Source organism: Dendrobates tinctorius, unplaced genomic scaffold (assembly GCF_039654945.1).
Source record: "Dendrobates tinctorius isolate UK_male_01 unplaced genomic scaffold, ASM3965494v1 ptg000070l, whole genome shotgun sequence".
Classification (NCBI taxonomy): domain Eukaryota; kingdom Metazoa; phylum Chordata; class Amphibia; order Anura; family Dendrobatidae; genus Dendrobates; species Dendrobates tinctorius.
Genome location: NW_027361738.1, coordinates 97,866,569 through 97,884,450, shown reverse-complemented (window position 1 = coordinate 97,884,450; position 17,882 = coordinate 97,866,569). Strand labels below are relative to the sequence as shown.

Genomic DNA, 17,882 nt, shown 5'->3' with positions numbered 1-17,882 from the left:
ATGTCCCGCCAAACTCTTAGACTTTTTTCAATGGCTTCTTGAATTGCCAAACACCATAAGTCCATGCCCACCGCATTCAGATGAACCCCGTCCTTCCTCCAGAATTCCCCCTCTCCAGACTCCAAATCTGTATGCCGTACGACAATTGCCCCATTTCGAACCATGAATCGGGACACTGCTCTATTCAACTTAACCCTGGCCCTATTGACGCCTTCCACCGATCTAGCCCCGTACCACACCTTCCTTGGAATGATATCTGACCACACCACTAATAAACCAGGGAACATGGACCAAAGCCTTAACATATCGAATTTTATGTCCCTCAGTAACTCCCTACAAGTGCGCTTCGCCAAATTGTTTCCCCCCAAATGAATCACTAGCACCTCCGGTGCCCGGTCCAACCGGACGAACCTGTGAAACTCGGGTACCAATTGCTTCCATACCATCCCTCTTTTTCCGATCCACCTTAGCACCGCCAGTGTTCTTGGCATGCCCAGTTGCCTCCCATTCGGGCGAACGTCCGCTCTCAGGGCTGCCCAAAATACAAAAGAGTGGCCCATAATCCAGATAAGTAGCGCACCCGAACCTACAAAACATAAAATTCAAATGATACAACCATAGCCTATAACAGCACCCACATATGCTTTTTTTTCTTTTTTTTTTTCTTTTTTTATTATACCAATGATGGGCGCACATAAGAACGGAATCTCGCTGACTCCCAGCACCCAATTCTCTTCACTGTCTCTGCACCCAAACCCCTCCTTGCTGCCTCCGTAGCTGCTCCAATCCTAAAAGAGTGTCCGCTAAAATATTTTGACGAAATGCCCCCTTTCTCTAGACAACGTCTGAATACCGACACAAACTGGAAACGTGATAGAAAAGAGCCATTGTCGTGAACTAACAATGGCTCATTCTCCTGCCCTGCTTAAAAAATTCCTTAAGCACCCCACCGAACACAGTGGGGAACCTTTTACCTCAAAAAGTACCACCCTGCAACCTCTGCCATCTGTGTCCGTCTTTGATGAACGCAAAAATATTGACACTCTATCCCCCAGCATTTCCACGTCATCCCTAAGTAACCCTCCTTTGTGCGATTTAGATGGACTGACCAGCTCCCCCAAACGGAAAGCCCCGAAGAACGCCAACGAGAAAGCCACTTTAAACAATGCTATTTCCCTCTGTGATGTACAAACCTCACTTAAACTCTCGCCCAAACGTAATAACACATCATAAGATACCGGACGTCTACTGTCCGACACCTTCCATCCTTTCCTACACCCCTTTACCACCTGCCATACCAGAAACGCCTTAGTTACATCTTGCAAGCCCCTGAACTTAAAACCAAACGCCAAACCTGCTAAAAAAGTATTAATTTTTGGAACTGACCAACCCGACTCCCAAATGTGGCCTATGAACAAAGCTAATTTGTACTCATCTTCTAGTTCCTCGCCTACTCTCTCTTTCCAGTCTAGCCAACTGTCCCATGCTTTTCTATAGTGGGACCAGGTTCCAACCGACAGGGACCTAGATAACAAAACCTTCACTGCCCCAAGGGAAGATTCCACAGTTCTTCCGGACATTCCAGCCTCTTGCAATCCGATTGAAATTCCAACTCCCGAGCGTCTTCCCCCTGTGAACAAGAAAAAACTTCAAAACCAACGTTCTCCTCTTCAAACCTCTACTCCGCAACAACCCATAGGTTAAAACTCAACCCTACCCAAACCAAATGCTGGAGAAGCTTCATCACAGCTTGATCCGATGAAGATAGCGAGTTGATCGCCCTCAGTGCTCCCACTGACTTGCAGCTGAATCCAATCTTTTTGTTTTGCACCTCCCTCCCCCACAACGATAATGCAGCTGCTATGGGAAACACTTTGCGTAGTACCTGATTGGCCGACAAGCCCTTCTCGATCCAATCACACGGCCACCTTTCCGCCACAAACTGTCCCTGAAAAACCAAAATGAAACCTTGCTCCTCTGCTGACCTTATTACAAACCCCAGAGACTCCGCCGGCACCTTCCGTGCCATCCAGATGGATCTCCCATTGTAGGAATCCAGAAAAAGCGCCCACACCTTCAAATCGTCCTTCAATTCCTTTCTCAACCTGATGAAATGCGACGGTGCCTTAATCCCTGCTGTCGCCAAAGACAATCTCCGACAAAATGCCCTGCCCATAGGCATGATCCGACACGCGAAGTTCAACTTTCCTAGTAGTGACTGAACCTCCCGTAACGTAACCTTCTTCAATCCTCCAACCCTCTTCACCTCAGATCTCATGTCCAATATTTTTTCGTCCGGGATCCTACACTCCATCGCTACCGTATCAATCTCGATACCTAGGAAACTCAATGATGTCACTGGGCCTACTGTTTTTTCCGTCGCCAAAGGGACCCCGAATTTTTTAGCCACATCCTCCATTGTGTGCAGCAACACCGAGCATTCAGGAGACTGTGCCGTACCAACGAACAAAAAGTCGTCAAGGTAATGAATACAGGACCTGAGCCCCGACACCTCTTTTACCGTCCACTCCAAAAAAGTGCTGAATGCTTCAATAAGCACATGACAGTGAACATCCCATCGGTAAACAACGATCAATGAAGAAACCCCCCTCCCAAAAACAAATTAACAAGTGCATGCTATCAGGATGCACCGGCAGCAAACGAAAAGCCGCATCAATGTCCGTTTTAGCCAAACGAGCCCCCTGGCCGCACTCTCTAACCAACTTCACAGCCGCATCAAAGGAAGTGTATAAAACCGAACACAATTGCGGATCTATGCCGTCATTAACCGATAGTCCCTTCGGAAATGAGAGGTGATGTATCAACCTGAATCTATTTGGCTCCTTTTTTGGCACTACCCCCAAAGGAGATACCCTCAAGTTATCAATGGGAGCAGATTCAAAAGGGCCAGACATTCTGCCTAAAGCCACTTCTTTGCGTAATTTTTCTGTGACCAACTCCGGGAACTGGTAAGCAGATTTTAAATTTTTTGTTGATAGCTTCACCTCAACATCCACAAACGGGATTTTAAAACCATCCCTGAAACCTTCGCGTAAGAGCGTAGCCGCCTCCGTATCCGGGTAACTACTTAGAAAACGCTCCATCTCTGTTAACCGAACTGGGGTCTCCCCTTTTTTCAGTTCCCTCCGACCCTTTTTGCTTTCCTGTCCTGAAACATTTTGACCCTCCATGACTACCTCCACATGACGAACATTCATGCTTAAATTTACACTTTGCCCCAAACCTACATGCTCCCTCGTTGAAAGAGAAGCTCAGTCCTTTTTGTACTGCCACCGAGTGTCCTGACTGTCCTGAACCCCCGGTGCCCCCAAGAAAAGGCTGATAATTCTGCGCTGGCCTGGTTGGCGCCGTCACTCTCATCCATAAAGAAATATCTTTATGGTCCCATCGAATACTAGGCCTCACTGCTTTTCGTTCTCAACCATCTCTGACCCCCATAGACTCTATACGCTTCACCAATTATATCCATATAACAGAACAAAGGGGAACAATTCTCTGGCGATTTTTCCCCTATCACACTGGCTAGTATTGCAAAGGCTTGCAGCCAGTTGCTAAATGTGCGGGGAATAAGTCTAAACCTCCTTTTTTCTTCCTCCTCCTTTTTTGAGTCATCTCTTCTAGCCCTATCTAAGTTAAAATGCTCCAGCGGGAGCAATGAAAAAATCTCAACGTACTCCACTTTCCAAATCCGTTCCCTAACCTCTTGCTTCAAATGTGCCCCAAGTGGTCCCTCGAAGCAGACATACACTTCGCCCTTGGCTGAATCATCCAGCCGCACTGACTCTTCCTTGTCCTTCTTGCCAATGTCCCCTGACTGTGTCTGATCTCCCGATTCTCCCTGTGACCCTGTGACCCCAAACCCCCTGACGATACCGAAACCTCAGCCCTGGCTCCCTGGACCGTACTGACCAAACCCGAGGCTCTATCCCCACTGCCGCCTAACCAAGCCGCTACTGGAGATGTTTCCGATTGCCCGCTTCCCGATTCCCAGATTCTAACTAACTCCTTTAAACCTTGCAAGACTACTCCTATACCAGCAGTAGCACCCCCCCCGGCCACTTCCCCCGGCACATGAGGAGGCAATGACATTTGCAAAATTGACAATGGATTTGTCTCACCTGGCTGCCTGGGTGCTGTGTTCCCAGCAGCCACCAGATCTGGTTCCGGACGTATGCGCTCTGCGATCAGCTCTCCTCTGTTTTCTTGAAGCGGTAATGGTGTGGTCCCCCGCAGCCGGCCTGGGCTGACCGCTGCGTATTCCCTTGGATGGGGCTGCCAAAATTCCGCCATGGGGCCTGTTGGTAACCCCGGGTGTTGATGCTGCAGACGTAGCTCCGTGTTCCCCTGCAGCCAGCCCGGACTGGCCACTGCGTACCCCCCAAGATGGACCTGCTGCCTTGCCGCAATGGCGCCTGCATAAACACCTGGGCGTGCAGGCTGTTGCGGGAGATCTATGTTCCCTGGCAGCTGGCCTGGACTGGCCGCTGCGTACTCCACACGATGATGCTGGTGGCGCCCCCCCACCTCCTCCCTCTCTCCCCTGCCCTCATGTCCATGATCATGCATTTCCCTCTCCCCATCCCCTGTCCCACTAGGCCCAACAAACTGCCAGCCGTCCACTAAGCTGTCAGTCACATTAACCCGTGAGTGGGCGGGACTCCCGCGCCCCCACTCACCGGTCGATCGGTGATCTCCTGTCCCTGTTGCCTGTCCACGCCGCCGTGCCGCTCCTCCTCTCTGTGAAGCGGCGCGGTTTCCTGCAGCTGCTCCTGTCACGGCGTCTGCCATGACTTCCTTCACTCCGTCTGACTGATGAGCGGGCGGGTACACCCGACCGCGCGCCCGGTGAAGGCGCCTGGGAAGCAGGCCCCCATGCCCGATCGCTCCTGCGCTGAGCCGGGCCAGATGAGATCACCTGCGCTGCCTCCCGTCCTGGCTCCCTCTCCTGCCGCGCCGACTGTGTTGAAGGGGAGGCCGACACCTCCCCCCGTTGCAGACCCCGCCTCACAATCAGATTCCTCCCAGCTCTTGGCTCATGCGCGCCCAGCCTGCATCGCGCATTAGGAGCTGGAGGGTGCCCGGAGGGGCTCCTGACACGGCGCCGGGTCCTGGGGGCTACCTCCGGGCTGAGGCGCTCCAGAGGCCTGGTCCTCCAAGGCCGTCGCCTGGCTTCCTGAGCCTGAGGATCACCGGCTCCCCCTTGTAGAAGGCCTTGAATCGAAGCCTGCAGCCACCCCGGGCCCCTGGAGCTGGGCGGCGTCTCTCAACTGCTGCAACATGAGGTCGACCTCCATTCTGCAGGTACGGAGCTTGGTATCTCTTCTATGGGGCACCTAAAATGGTTGCCCCAACCCATGTGACTATCCTTTTTATATTGCTCCCCCTCCCATCCCTAAACCCACCTACAATCCCTTAGCCCTATCCCTTTTCACGCCGCACGTACCCAAACAAATTAACCCCATCCTTGCCCACTCACTAACTGGTCCCCTCAACCATGTCATGTCGGCCTCCCTTTTAAAAGGCCTGTGGCCTCAGTACGGCCTCACTTGTGTGATCCAAGATGGCACTGACCAAGAAGAAGGAAGTGAGATAAATATAGGGGGAGTTGCAGAAAGAAAGGTATTATGGGTAAAGCCCAGTAATAATACATGAAGAACATAATATAACAACGGCCAGTAGATGGCAGCAAAGTACACAAATACAATAGATGGAATTAAACCATATACATCAGAGAATGTCCTATAATGACTTAAAGTTTTGAAAAAGATTTAGCTAACAGCACAATCAATTATCTATTATCTCTCTATTATCTATCTATCACAATGTATTATCTATCTATCTATTTATCCATCTGTCTATCATCTACAGTATCTTATCTATATATCTATCTATGGATCTGTCTATCATCTACTATCTATATCTATTCCAATTATTATTATTATTATTATTATGCATTTATATAGCGCCATTTATTCCATGGCGCTTTACATGTGAAAAAGGGAAATATAGACAAGTGTAATAAACATGTGTAAGACAAGGGACACACAAGTACATAAGGAGAGGGGCCCCTGCCCGCGAGGGCTCACAGTCTACAGGGATAGGTGAGGATACAGTAGGAGAGGGTAGAGCAGGTCGTGCGGTGGTTCTGTAGACCGAGGATCATTGCAGGCTGTAGGCTTGTCGGCAGGGCCGCCATCAGGGCATTACTGCCCTTACTACTGTATGGGGCCCCATGAACAGTAGCAAAAAGAGGGGCCCGGATGCGCTGGCAGCCCGGGCCCTCCTCTCTTGATACTGCTGTTTGGGCTACAGGTGCAATAGGTCATGGCCGCTGCAAGCCAGATACATAACAACACTGCGGTGATTTACAGATACATCTACAGTGTTGTTAGTGAATGCAGCGGCCAGAAATCGGTGCTGTACCTTTAAAGCAGCAGCAGGACCAAGTGCATCATGGTCCTGACGCAGGTCATGTGACACACTGCGCGCTCTTCTTCATTCTGGAGCAGAGCAGCAACATGTCACGTTTCTGGGAGACAGAAGATGCTGAAATCGGCAGAGGAAGAGGTGGCGGGCAGTGTGTGAGGACTTGCAGGAAGTTGCAGAGGGGAGTGAGGTGAGGAGATGGAGGCTGCTGAGGAGATGGGAGGCTGCTGAGGAGGTGGAGGCTGCTGAGGAGATGGAGGCTGCTGAGGAGATGGGAGGCTGCTGAGGAGATGGGAGGCTGCTGAGGAGATGGAGGCTGCTGAGGAGAGGAGATGGGAGGCTGCTGAGGAGATGGAGGCTGCTGAGGAGATGGAGGCTGCTGAGGAGAGGAGATGGAGGCTGCTGAGGAGATGGGAGGCTGCTGAGGAGATGGGAGGCTGCTGAGGAGATGGGAGGCTGCTGAGGAGATGGGAGGCTGCTGAGGAGATGGGAGGCTGCTGAGGAGATGGAGGCTGCTGAGGAGAGGAGATGGGAGGCTGCTGAGGAGATGGGAGGCTGCTGAGGAGATGGAGGCTGCTGAGGAGATGGAGGCTGCTGAGGAGATGGAGGCTGCTAAGGAGAGGAGATGGGAGGCTGCTGAGGAGATGGGAGGCAGCTGAGGAGATGGAGGCTGCTGAGGAGATGGAGGCTGCTGAGGAGAGGAGATGGGAGGCTGCTGAGGTGTGGAGATGGGAGGCTGCTGAGGAGATGGAGGCTGCTGAGGAGAGGAGATGGCAGGCTGCTGAGGTGTGGAGATGGGAGGCTGCTGAGGAGATGGAGGCTGCTGAGGAGAGGAGATGGGAGGCTGCTGAGGAGATGGAGGCTGCTGAGGAGAGGAGATGGGAGGCTGCTGAGGTGAGGAGATGGGAGGCTGCTGAGGAGATGGAGGCTGCTGAGGAGAGGAGATGGGAGGCTGCTGAGGAGATGGAGGCTGCTGAGGTGAGGAGATGGGAGGCTGCTGAGGAGATGGAGGCTGCTGAGGTGAGGAGATGGGAGGCTGATGAGGAGATGGAGGCTGCTGAGGAGAGGAGATGGGAGGCTGCTGAGGTGTGGAGATGGGAGGCTGCTGAGGAGATGGAGGCTGCTGAGGTGTGGAGATGGGAGGCTGCTGAGGAGATGGAGGCTGCTGAGGAGAGGAGATGGGAGGCTGCTGAGGAGATGGAGGCGGGAGGCTGCTGAGGTGAGGAGATGGGAGGCTGCTGAGGAGAGGAGATGGGAGGCTGCTGAGGTGTGGAGATGGGAGGCTGCTGAGGAGATGGGAGGCTGCTGAGGTGTGGAGATGGGAGGCTGCTGAGGAGATGGAGGCTGCTGAGGAGAAGAGATGGGAGGCTGCTGAGGAGATGGAGGCTGCTGAGGAGATGGAGGCTGCTGAGGTGTGGAGATGGGAGGCTGCTGAGGAGAGGAGATGGGAGGCTGCTGAGGTGGGGAGATGGGAGGCTGCTGAGGAGATGGAGGCTGCTGAGGAGATGGGAGGCTGCTGAGGAGATGGAGGCTGCTGAGGTGTGGAGATGGGAGGCTGCTGAGGAGATGGAGGCTGCTGAGGTGTGGAGATGGGAGGCTGCTGAGGAGATGGAGGCTGCTGAGGAGTGGAGATGGGAGGCTGCTGAGGAGATGGGAGGCTGCTGAGGTGTGGAGATGGGAGGCTGCTGAGGAGATGGAGGCTGCTGAGGAGAGGAGATGGGAGGCTGCTGAGGAGATGGAGGCTGCTGAGGAGATGGAGGCTGCTGAGGTGAGGAGATGGGAGGCTGCTGAGGAGATGGAGGCTGCTGAGGTGAGGAGATGGGAGGCTGCTGAGGAGATGGAGGCTGCTGAGGAGATGGAGGCTGCTGAGGAGATGGAGGCTGCTGAGGTGAGGAGATGGGAGGCTGCTGAGGTGAGGAGATGGGAGGCTGCTGAGGAGATGGAGGCTGCTGAGGTGTGGAGATGGGAGGCTGCTGAGGAGATGGAGGCTGCTGAGGTGTGGAGATGGGAGGCTGCTGAGGAGATGGAGGCTGCTGAGGAGAGGAGATGGGAGGCTGCTGAGGAGATGGAGGCTGCTGAGGAGAGGAGATGGGAGGCTGCTGAGGTGAGGAGATGGGAGGCTGCTGAGGAGATGGAGGCTGCTGAGGAGAGGAGATGGGAGGCTGCTGAGGTGTGGAGATGGGAGGCTGCTGAGGAGATGGGAGGCTGCTGAGGTGTGGAGATGGGAGGCTGCTGAGGAGATGGAGGCTGCTGAGGAGAGGAGATGGGAGGCTGCTGAGGAGATGGAGGCTGCTGAGGTGAGGAGATGGGAGGCTGCTGAGGAGATGGAGGCTGCTGAGGTGAGGAGATGGGAGGCTGCTGAGGAGATGGAGGCTGCTGAGGAGATGGAGGCTGCTGAGGTGAGGAGATGGGAGGCTGCTGAGGAGATGGAGGCTGCTGAGGTGTGGAGATGGGAGGCTGCTGAGGAGATGGAGGCTGCTGAGGTGTGGAGATGGGAGGCTGCTGAGGAGATGGAGGCTGCTGAGGAGAGGAGATGGGAGGCTGCTGAGGAGATGGAGGCTGCTGAGGAGAGGAGATGGGAGGCTGCTGAGGTGAGGAGATGGGAGGCTGCTGAGGAGATGGAGGCTGCTGAGGAGAGGAGATGGGAGGCTGCTGAGGTGTGGAGATGGGAGGCTGCTGAGGAGATGGGAGGCTGCTGAGGTGTGGAGATGGGAGGCTGCTGAGGAGATGGAGGCTGCTGAGGAGAGGAGATGGGAGGCTGCTGAGGAGATGGAGGCTGCTGAGGAGATGGAGGCTGCTGAGGAGATGGAGGCTGCTGAGGTGTGGAGATGGGAGGCTGCTGAGGAGATGAGAGGCTGCTGAGGTGGGGAGATGGGAGGCTGCTGAGGAGATGGAGGCTGCTGAGGAGATGGAGGCTGCTAAGGAGAGGAGATGGGAGGCTGCTGAGGAGATGGGAGGCAGCTGAGGAGATGGGAGGCTGCTGAGGAGATGGAGGCTGCTGAGGAGAGGAGATGGGAGGCTGCTGACGTGTGGAGATGGCAATCTGCTGAGGTGAGGAGATGGGAGGCTGCTGAGGAGATGGAGGCTGCTGAGGTGTGGAGATGGGAGGCTGCTGAGGTGTGGAGATGGGAGGCTGCTGAGGAGATGGAGGCTGCTGAGGAGAGGAGATGGGAGGCTGCTGAGGAGAGGAGATGGGAGGCTGCTGAGGAGAGGAGATGGGAGGCTGCTGAGGAGAGGAGATGGGAGGCTGCTGAGGAGAGGAGATGGGAGGCTGCTGAGGTGAGGAGATGGGAGGCTGCTGAGGTGAGGAGATGGGAGGCTGCTGAGGTGAGGAGATGGGAGGCTGCTGAGGAGATGGAGGCTGCTGAGGTGTGGAGATGGGAGGCTGCTGAGGAGATGGAGGCTGCTGAGGAGAGGAGATGGGAGGCTACTGAGGAGAGGAGATGGGAGGCTGCTGAGGTGAGGAGATGGGAGGCTGCTGAGGAGATGGAGGCTGCTGAGGAGAGGAGATGGGAGGCTGCTGAGGTGTGGAGATGGGAGGCTGCTGAGGAGATGGGAGGCTGCTGAGGAGAGGAGATGGGAGGCTGCTGAGGAGATGGAGGCTGCTGAGGAGATGGAGGCTGCTGAGGAGATGGAGGCTGCTGAGGTGTGGAGATGGGAGGCTGCTGAGGAGATGGAGGCTGCTGAGGAGAGGAGATGGGAGGCTGCTGAGGTGGGGAGATGGGAGGCTGCTGAGGAGATGGAGACTGCTGAGGTGTGGAGATGGGAGGCTGCTGAGGAGATGGAGGCTGCTGAGGAGAGGAGATGGGAGGCTGCTGAGGTGTGGAGATGGGAGGCTGCTGAGGAGATGGAGGCTGCTGAGGAGAGGAGATGGGAGGCTGCTGAGGAGATGGAGGCTGCTGAGGAGAGGAGATGGGAGGCTGCTGAGGAGATGGAGGCTGCTGAGGAGATGGAGGCTGCTGAGGAGATGGAGGCTGCTGAGGTGTGGAGATGGGAGGCTGCTGAGGTGTGGAGATGGAGGCTGCTGAGGAGATGGAGGCTGCTGAGGAGATGGAGACTGCTGAGGTGAGGAGATGGGAGGCTGCTGACGTGTGGAGATGGGAGGCTGCTGACTTGTGGAGATGGGAGGGAGGTGAGGAGATGGGAGGCTGCTGAGGTGTGGAGATGGGAGGCTGCTGAGGTGTGGAGATGGGAGGCTGCTGAGGAGATGGAGGCTGCTGACGTGTGGAGATGGGAGGCTGCTGACGTGTGGAGATGGGAGGCTGCTGACGTGTGGAGATGGGAGGCTGCTGACGTGTGGAGATGGGAGGCTGCTGACGTGTGGAGATGGGAGGCTGCTGACGTGTGGAGATGGGAGGCTGCTGACGTGTGGAGATGGGAGGGAGGTGAGGAGATGGGAGGCTGCTGACGTGTGGAGATGGGAGGGAGGTGAGGAGATGGGAGGATGCTGACGTGTGGAGATGGGAGGCTGCTGACGTGTGGAGATGGGAGGGAGGTGAGGAGATGGGAGGCTGCTGACGTGTGGAGATGGGAGGCTGCTGACGTGTGGAGATGGGAGGCTGCTGACGTGTGGAGATGGGAGGGAGGTGAGGAGATGGGAGGCTGCTGACGTGTGGAGATGGGAGGGAGGTGAGGAGATGGGAGGCTGCTGACGTGTGGAGATGGGAGGCTGCTGACGTGTGGAGATGGGAGGGAGGTGAGGAGATGGGAGGCTGCTGACGTGTGGAGATGGGAGGCTGCTGACGTGTGGAGATGGGAGGCAGCTGAGGAGATGGGAGGCTGCTGACGTGAGGAGATGGGAGGCTGCTGACGTGTGGAGATGGGAGGGAGGTGAGGAGATGGGAGGCTGCTGACGTGTGGAGATGGGAGGCTGCTGACGTGTGGAGATGGGAGGGAGGTGAGGAGATGGGAGGCTGCTGACGTGTGGAGATGGGAGGCTGCTGACGTGTGGAGATGGGAGGCAGCTGAGGAGATGGGAGGCTGCTGACGTGAGGAGATGGGAGGCTGCTGACGTGTGGAGGTAGGAGGGGGGTGAGGAGATGGGAGGCTGCTGAGGTGTGGAGATGGGAGGCTGCTGAGGTGTGGAGATGGGATGCTGCTGAGGTGAGGAGATGGGAGGCTGCTGAGGTGAGGAGATGGGAGGCTGCTGAGGTGTGGAGATGGGAGGCTGCTGAGGAGATGGAGGCTGCTGAGGAGATGGAGGCTGCTGAGGTGAGGAGATGGGAGGCTGCTGAGGTGAGAAGATGGGAGGCTGCTGAGGAGATGGGAGGCTGCTGAGGAGATGGGAGGCAGCTGAGGAGATGGGAGGCTGCTGACGTGAGGAGATGGGAGGCTGCTGATGTGTGGAGATGGGAGGCTGCTGACGTGTGGAGATGGGAGGGAGGTGAGGAGATGGGAGGCTGCTGAGGTGTGGAGATGGGAGGCTGCTGAGGTGAGGAGATGGGAGGCTGCTGAGGTGAGATGGGAGGCTGCTGAGGTGTGGAGATGGGAGGCTGCTGAGGAGATGGAGGCTGCTGAGGAAATGGAGGCTGCTGAGGAGATGGAGGCTGCTGAGGAGATGGAGGCTGCTGAGGAGATGGAGGCTGCTGAGGTGAGGAGATAGGAGGCTGCTGAGGAGATGGAGACTGCTGAGGAGATGGAGGCTGCTGAGGAGATGGAGGCTGCTGAGGAGATGGAGGCTGCTGAGGAGATGCAGGCTGCTGAGGAGATGCAGGCTGCTGAGGAGAGGAGATGGGAGGCTGCTGAGGAGATGGAGGCTGCTGAGGAGAGGAGATGGGAGGCTGCTGAGGTGAGGAGATGGAGGCTGCTGAGGAGATGGAGGCTGCTAGGAGATGGAGGCTGCTGAGGAGATGGAGGCTGCTGAGGTGTGGAGATGGGAGGCTGCTGAGGAGATGGAGGCTGCTGAGGAGAGGAGATGGGAGGCTGCTGAGGAGATGGAGGCTGCTGAGGAGTGGAGATGGGAGGCTGCTGAGGAGATGGAGGCTGCTGAGGTGTGGAGATGGGAGGCTGCTGAGGAGATGGAGGCTGCTGAGGAGAGGAGATGGGAGGCTGCTGAGGAGATGGAGGCTGCTGAGGAGAGGAGATGGGAGGCTGCTGAGGTGAGGAGATGGGAGGCTGCTGAGGAGATGGAGGCTGCTGAGGTGTGGAGATGGGAGGCTGCTGAGGAGATGGGAGGCTGCTGAGGTGGGGAGATGGGAGGCTGCTGAGGAGATGGAGGCTGCTGAGGAGATGGAGACTGCTGAGGTGAGGAGATGGGAGGCTGCTGACGTGTGGAGATGGGAGGCTGCTGACGTGTGGAGATGGGAGGGAGGTGTGGAGATGGGAGGCTGCTGAGGTGTGGAGATGGGAGGCTGCTGAGGTGTGGAGATGGGAGGCTGCTGAGGTGAGAAGATGGGAGGCTGCTGAGGTGATGGAGGCTGCTGAGGAGATGGAGGCTGCTGAGGAGATGGAGGCTGCTGAGGAGATGGAGGCTGCTGACGTGAGGAGATGGAGGCTGCTGACGTGTGGAGATGGGAGGCTGCTGACGTGTGGAGATGGGAGGCTGCTGACGTGTGGAGATGGGAGGCTGCTGACGTGTGGAGATGGGAGGGAGGTGAGGAGATGGGAGGCTGCTGACGTGTGGAGATGGGAGGGAGGTGAGGAGATGGGAGGCTGCTGACGTGTGGAGATGGGAGGCTGCTGACGTGTGGAGATGGGAGGCTGCTGAGGAGATGGGAGGCTGCTGAGGAGATGGGAGGCTGCTGAGGAGATGGGAGGCTGCTGAGGAGATGGGAGGCTGCTGAGGAGATGGGAGGCTGCTGACGTGTGGAGATGGGAGGGAGGTGAGGAGATGGGAGGCTGCTGACGTGTGGAGATGGGAGGCTGCTGACGTGTGGAGATGGGAGGCTACTGACGTGTGGAGATGGGAGGCTGCTGACGTGAGGAGATGGGAGGCTGCTGACGTGTGGAGATGGGAGGCTGCTGACGTGTGGAGATGGGAGGGAGGTGAGGAGATGGGAGGCTGCTGAGGTGTGGAGATGGGAGGCTGCTGAGGTGTGGAGATGGGAGGCTGCTGAGGTGAGGAGATGGGAGGCTGCTGAGGTGAGGAGATGGGAGGCTGCTGAGGTGTGGAGATGGGAGGCTGCTGAGGAGATGGAGGCTGCTGAGGAGATGGAGGCTGCTGAGGAGATGGAGGCTGCTGAGGTGAGGAGATGGGAGGCTGCTGAGGTGAGAAGATGGGAGGCTGCTGAGGAGATGGGAGGCTGCTGAGGAGATGGGAGGCTGCTGAGGAGATGGGAGGGAGGTGAGGAGATGGGAGGCTGCTGACGTGTGGAGATGGGAGGGAGGTGAGGAGATGGGAGGCTGCTGACGTGTGGAGATGGGAGGCTGCTGACGTGTGGAGGGAGATGGGAGGCTGCTGAGGAGATGGGAGGCTGCTGACGTGTGGAGATGGGAGGGAGGTGAGGAGATGGGAGGCTGCTGACGTGTGGAGATGGGAGGCTGCTGACGTGTGGAGGGAGATGGGAGGCTGCTGAGGAGATGGGAGGCTGCTGACGTGAGGAGATGGGAGGCTGCTGACGTGTGGAGATGGGAGGCTGCTGACGTGTGGAGATGGGACGGAGGTGAGGAGATGGTAGGCTGCTGAGGTGTGGAGATGGGAGGCTGCTCAGGTGTGGAGATGGGAGGCTGCTGAGGTGAGGAGATGGGAGGCTGCTGAGGTGAGGAGATGGGAGGCTGCTGAGGTGTGGAGATGGGAGGCTGCTGAGGAGATGGAGGCTGCTGAGGAGATGGAGGCTGCTGAGGAGATGGAGGCTGCTGAGGTGAGGAGATGGGAGGCTGCTGAGGTGAGGAGATGGGAGGCTGCTGAGGAGATGGAGGCTGCTGACGAGATGGAGGCTGCTGACGAGATGGAGGCTGCTGACGAGATGGGAGGCTGCTGACGAGATGGGAGGCTGCTGACGAGATGGGAGGCTGCTGACGTGTGGAGATGGGAGGCTGCTGACGTGTGGAGATGGGAGGCTGCTGACGTGTGGAGATGGGAGGCTGCTGACGTGTGGAGATGGGAGGCTGCTGTGGAGATGGGAGGCTGCTGACGTGTGGAGATGAGAGGCTGCTGACGTGTGGAGATGGGAGACTGCTGACGTGTGGAGATGGGAGGCTGCTGAGGTGAGGAGATGGGAGGCTGCTGAGGTGAGGAGATGGGAGGCTGCTGAGGTGAGGAGATGGGAGGCTGCTGAGGTGAGGAGATGGGAGGCTGCTGAGGTGAGGAGATGGGTGGCGGGAGGCTGCTGAAACGACCAAAAAAATTCTAGAATTCCACTTTTTTCAATTTTACTGCACTTTGAATTTTTTTCCCATTTTCCAGTACGCTATTTGGTAAAGCCAATCATGTCATTCAAAAGTACAACTCGTCCTGCAAAAAACAAGCCCTCACACCGCCATAGTGATGGAAAATAAAAAGTGGGTATATATGATTGGGAAACCTCTTTATTTGGGAAATTGTTCTGCGCTGGCACTGCGGTGCATGGACTGGGCGCCGATCTCCTGGCCTGCATCCTCATACATGCTGTGAGGCTGCTGAATTCTAGTCAGGAGACCCGCGGCCCGTCCATGCACTGCGGTCCGAGCGCAGATCGATATCCACCGACAGCGTCATACATGTACAGAAAACAATACAATAATCTGCAATCAGAAATACAGATTATAAAAAAAGTCACAATCTGGTTTCAATTATTTTTAAAAAAAAGTATGTGACTCATTTCCTTAAAGAAAAATATACCTAAACAGAGTATTGGGTATTTACCAAATGATTAATAAGTTACAGTAGAGTAGAGCTCATCCAAAAGAGTCTACCTTGTTGTGGTGGCGGCTTAAAATTCTTTTGGCCAGAACAAAAGCTGCCGGCTATATGTATGATCTGGGAAATGTTAATGTGTGATTGGTGAGGACGTGGTGCAGAAGTGGAGTTTTTCCAAGAGTGGGCAGTGGGACTCTGGAAGATTTGAGGGGTGGAGGCATGGCTGGGGTGGAGCCTGGACGGAGTCTCAAGGGGGCCCAAAAATTTTTACAGTATGGGGCCCTGAAATTCCTAATAGCAGCCCTGCTTGTCGGAACAGGTGGGTCATTTGAAATGCATGTAAAATGTACATTTTCCTCCCTCAGGAAAAAGTTTATTAAAATAAAAACATAGAAAAACAAAAGTGCTAAGTATCAGGACATACAGTCATATGTAAAAGTTTGGGCACCCCTATTAATGTTAACCTTTTTTCTTTATAACAATTTTGGTTTTTGCAACAGCTATTTCAGTTTCATATATCTAATAACTGATGGACTCAGTTATATTTCTGGATTCAAATGAGGTTTATTGTACTAACAGAAAATGTGCAATCTGCATTTAAACAAAATTTGACCGGTGCAAAAGTATGGACACCCTTATCATTTTCTTGATTTGAACACTCCTAACTACTTTTTACTGACTTCCTGAAGCACTAAATTGGTTTTGTAACCTCATTGAGCTTTGAACTTCATAGCCAGGTGTATCAAATCATGAGAAAAGGTATTTAAAGTGGCCACTTGCAAGTAGTTCTCCTATTTGATTCTCCTATGAAGAGTGGCATCATGGGCTCCTCAAAACAACTCTCAAATGATCTGAAAACAAAGATTATTCAACATAGCTTTTCAGGGGAAGGATACAAAAAGTTGTCTCAGAGATTTAACCTGTCAGTTTCCACTGTGAGGAACATAGTAAGGAAATGGAAGAACACAGGTACAGTTCTTGTTAAGCCCAGAAGTGGCAGGCCAAGAAAAATATCAGAAAGGCAGAGAAGAAGAATGGTGAGAACAGTCAAGGACAATCCACAGACCACCTCCAAAGACCTGCAGCATCATCTTGCTGCAGATGGTGTCACTGTGCATCGGTCAACAATACAGCGCATGCATAACGCCTTTTTGTATGACCAAACAACTCAATCTTTGTTTCATCAGTCCACAGGACCTTCTTCCAAAATGTAACTGGCTTGTCCAAATGTGCTTTTGCAGACCTCAGGCGACTCGGTTTGTGGCGTGCTTGCAGAAACGGCTTCTTTCGCATCACTCTCCCATACAGCTTCTCCCTGTGCAAAGTGCGCTGTATTGTTGTCCGATGCACAGTGACACCATCTGCAGCAAGATGATGCTGCAGGTCTTTGGAGGTGGTCTGTGGATTGTCCTTGACTGTTCTCAGCATTCTTCTTCTCTGCCTTTCTGATAGTTTTCTTGGCCTGCCACTTCTGGGCTTAACAAGAACTGTACCTGTGTTCTTCCATTTCCTTACTATGTTCCTCACAGTGGAAACTGACAGGTTAAATCTCTGAGACAACTTTTTGTATCCTTCCCCTGAAAAGCTATGTTGAATAATCTTTGTTTTCAGATCATTTGAGAGTTGTTTTGAGGAGCCCATGATGCCACTCTTCATAGGAGAATCAAATAGGAGAACTACTTGCAAGTGGCCACTTTAAATACCTTTTCTCATGATTTGATACACCTGGCTATGAAGTTCAAAGCTCAATGAGGTTACAAAACCAATTTAGTGCTTCAGAAAGTCAGTAAAAAGTAGTTAGGAGTGTTCAAATCAAGAAAATGATAAGGGTGCCCATACTTTTGCACCGGTCAAATTTTGTTTAAATGCAGATTGCACATTTTCTGTTAGTACAATAAACCTCATTTGAATCCAGAAATATAACTGAGTCCATCAGTTATTAGATATATGAAACTGAAATAGCTGTTGCAAAAACCAAAATTGTTATAAAGAAAAAAGGTTAACATTAATAGGGGTGTCCAAATGTTTACATATGACTGTATATTGAACCCCACATGATTCTGCTTCCTCTCCGCCTTCGGATTAATATTCCCTGGAATTTATTGTTATTTATTATGACAGTTCTGTAATTACTCATGTTTATGGGGATAATAAAGCCGTATATTTCCCCCGCAGCTGCCAGCGCCGCGCAGTCTTCTCCCCCGCCGCTCGGACCCCGCACACGTGGAAGAATAATTGGTGATTTACATTTGGACGGAATTTGTGCTTTAAATGCTGGAAGTCGTTTCTATAAAAAGTGACATAAGTCATTTCATGCCACGGCGGGATCTTACTATTCAGCTGAGTAATTGGCGGCTCATCAAATTAACCAGGTTCTAAACCTGCTGGGTTTATTTAGGGCGGGCGGCAGAAATAATGAATTCAAGGGGAGTAATTCTTCTTATCATAATCCAATAAAAAGACATCCATTCATAAGAGGATTAGCGGCCATGAAATCACCGGCCGGCCGGCATGCCTCTACAGCTGCTCTGGATGCCGCTGCTCATTTAATTCCTTAAAGAATTTAAACTTTTATATTTTTAGCATTTTTTGCAGCATGGAAAGTTATGAAACTGAAAATCACTTTATTAGAAGAATTGTTTTCATTTCTGTAAAAAAA

The 17,882-nt window shown here is 53.9% G+C and overlaps 1 pseudogene; it reads right to left on the bottom strand.

Annotated features, from left to right (window-relative positions):
- Positions 1–640: 640 nt before the first annotated feature.
- Positions 641–1,580, bottom strand: LOC141095890 (uncharacterized; annotated as a pseudogene).
- Positions 1,581–17,882: the final 16,302 nt, after the last annotated feature.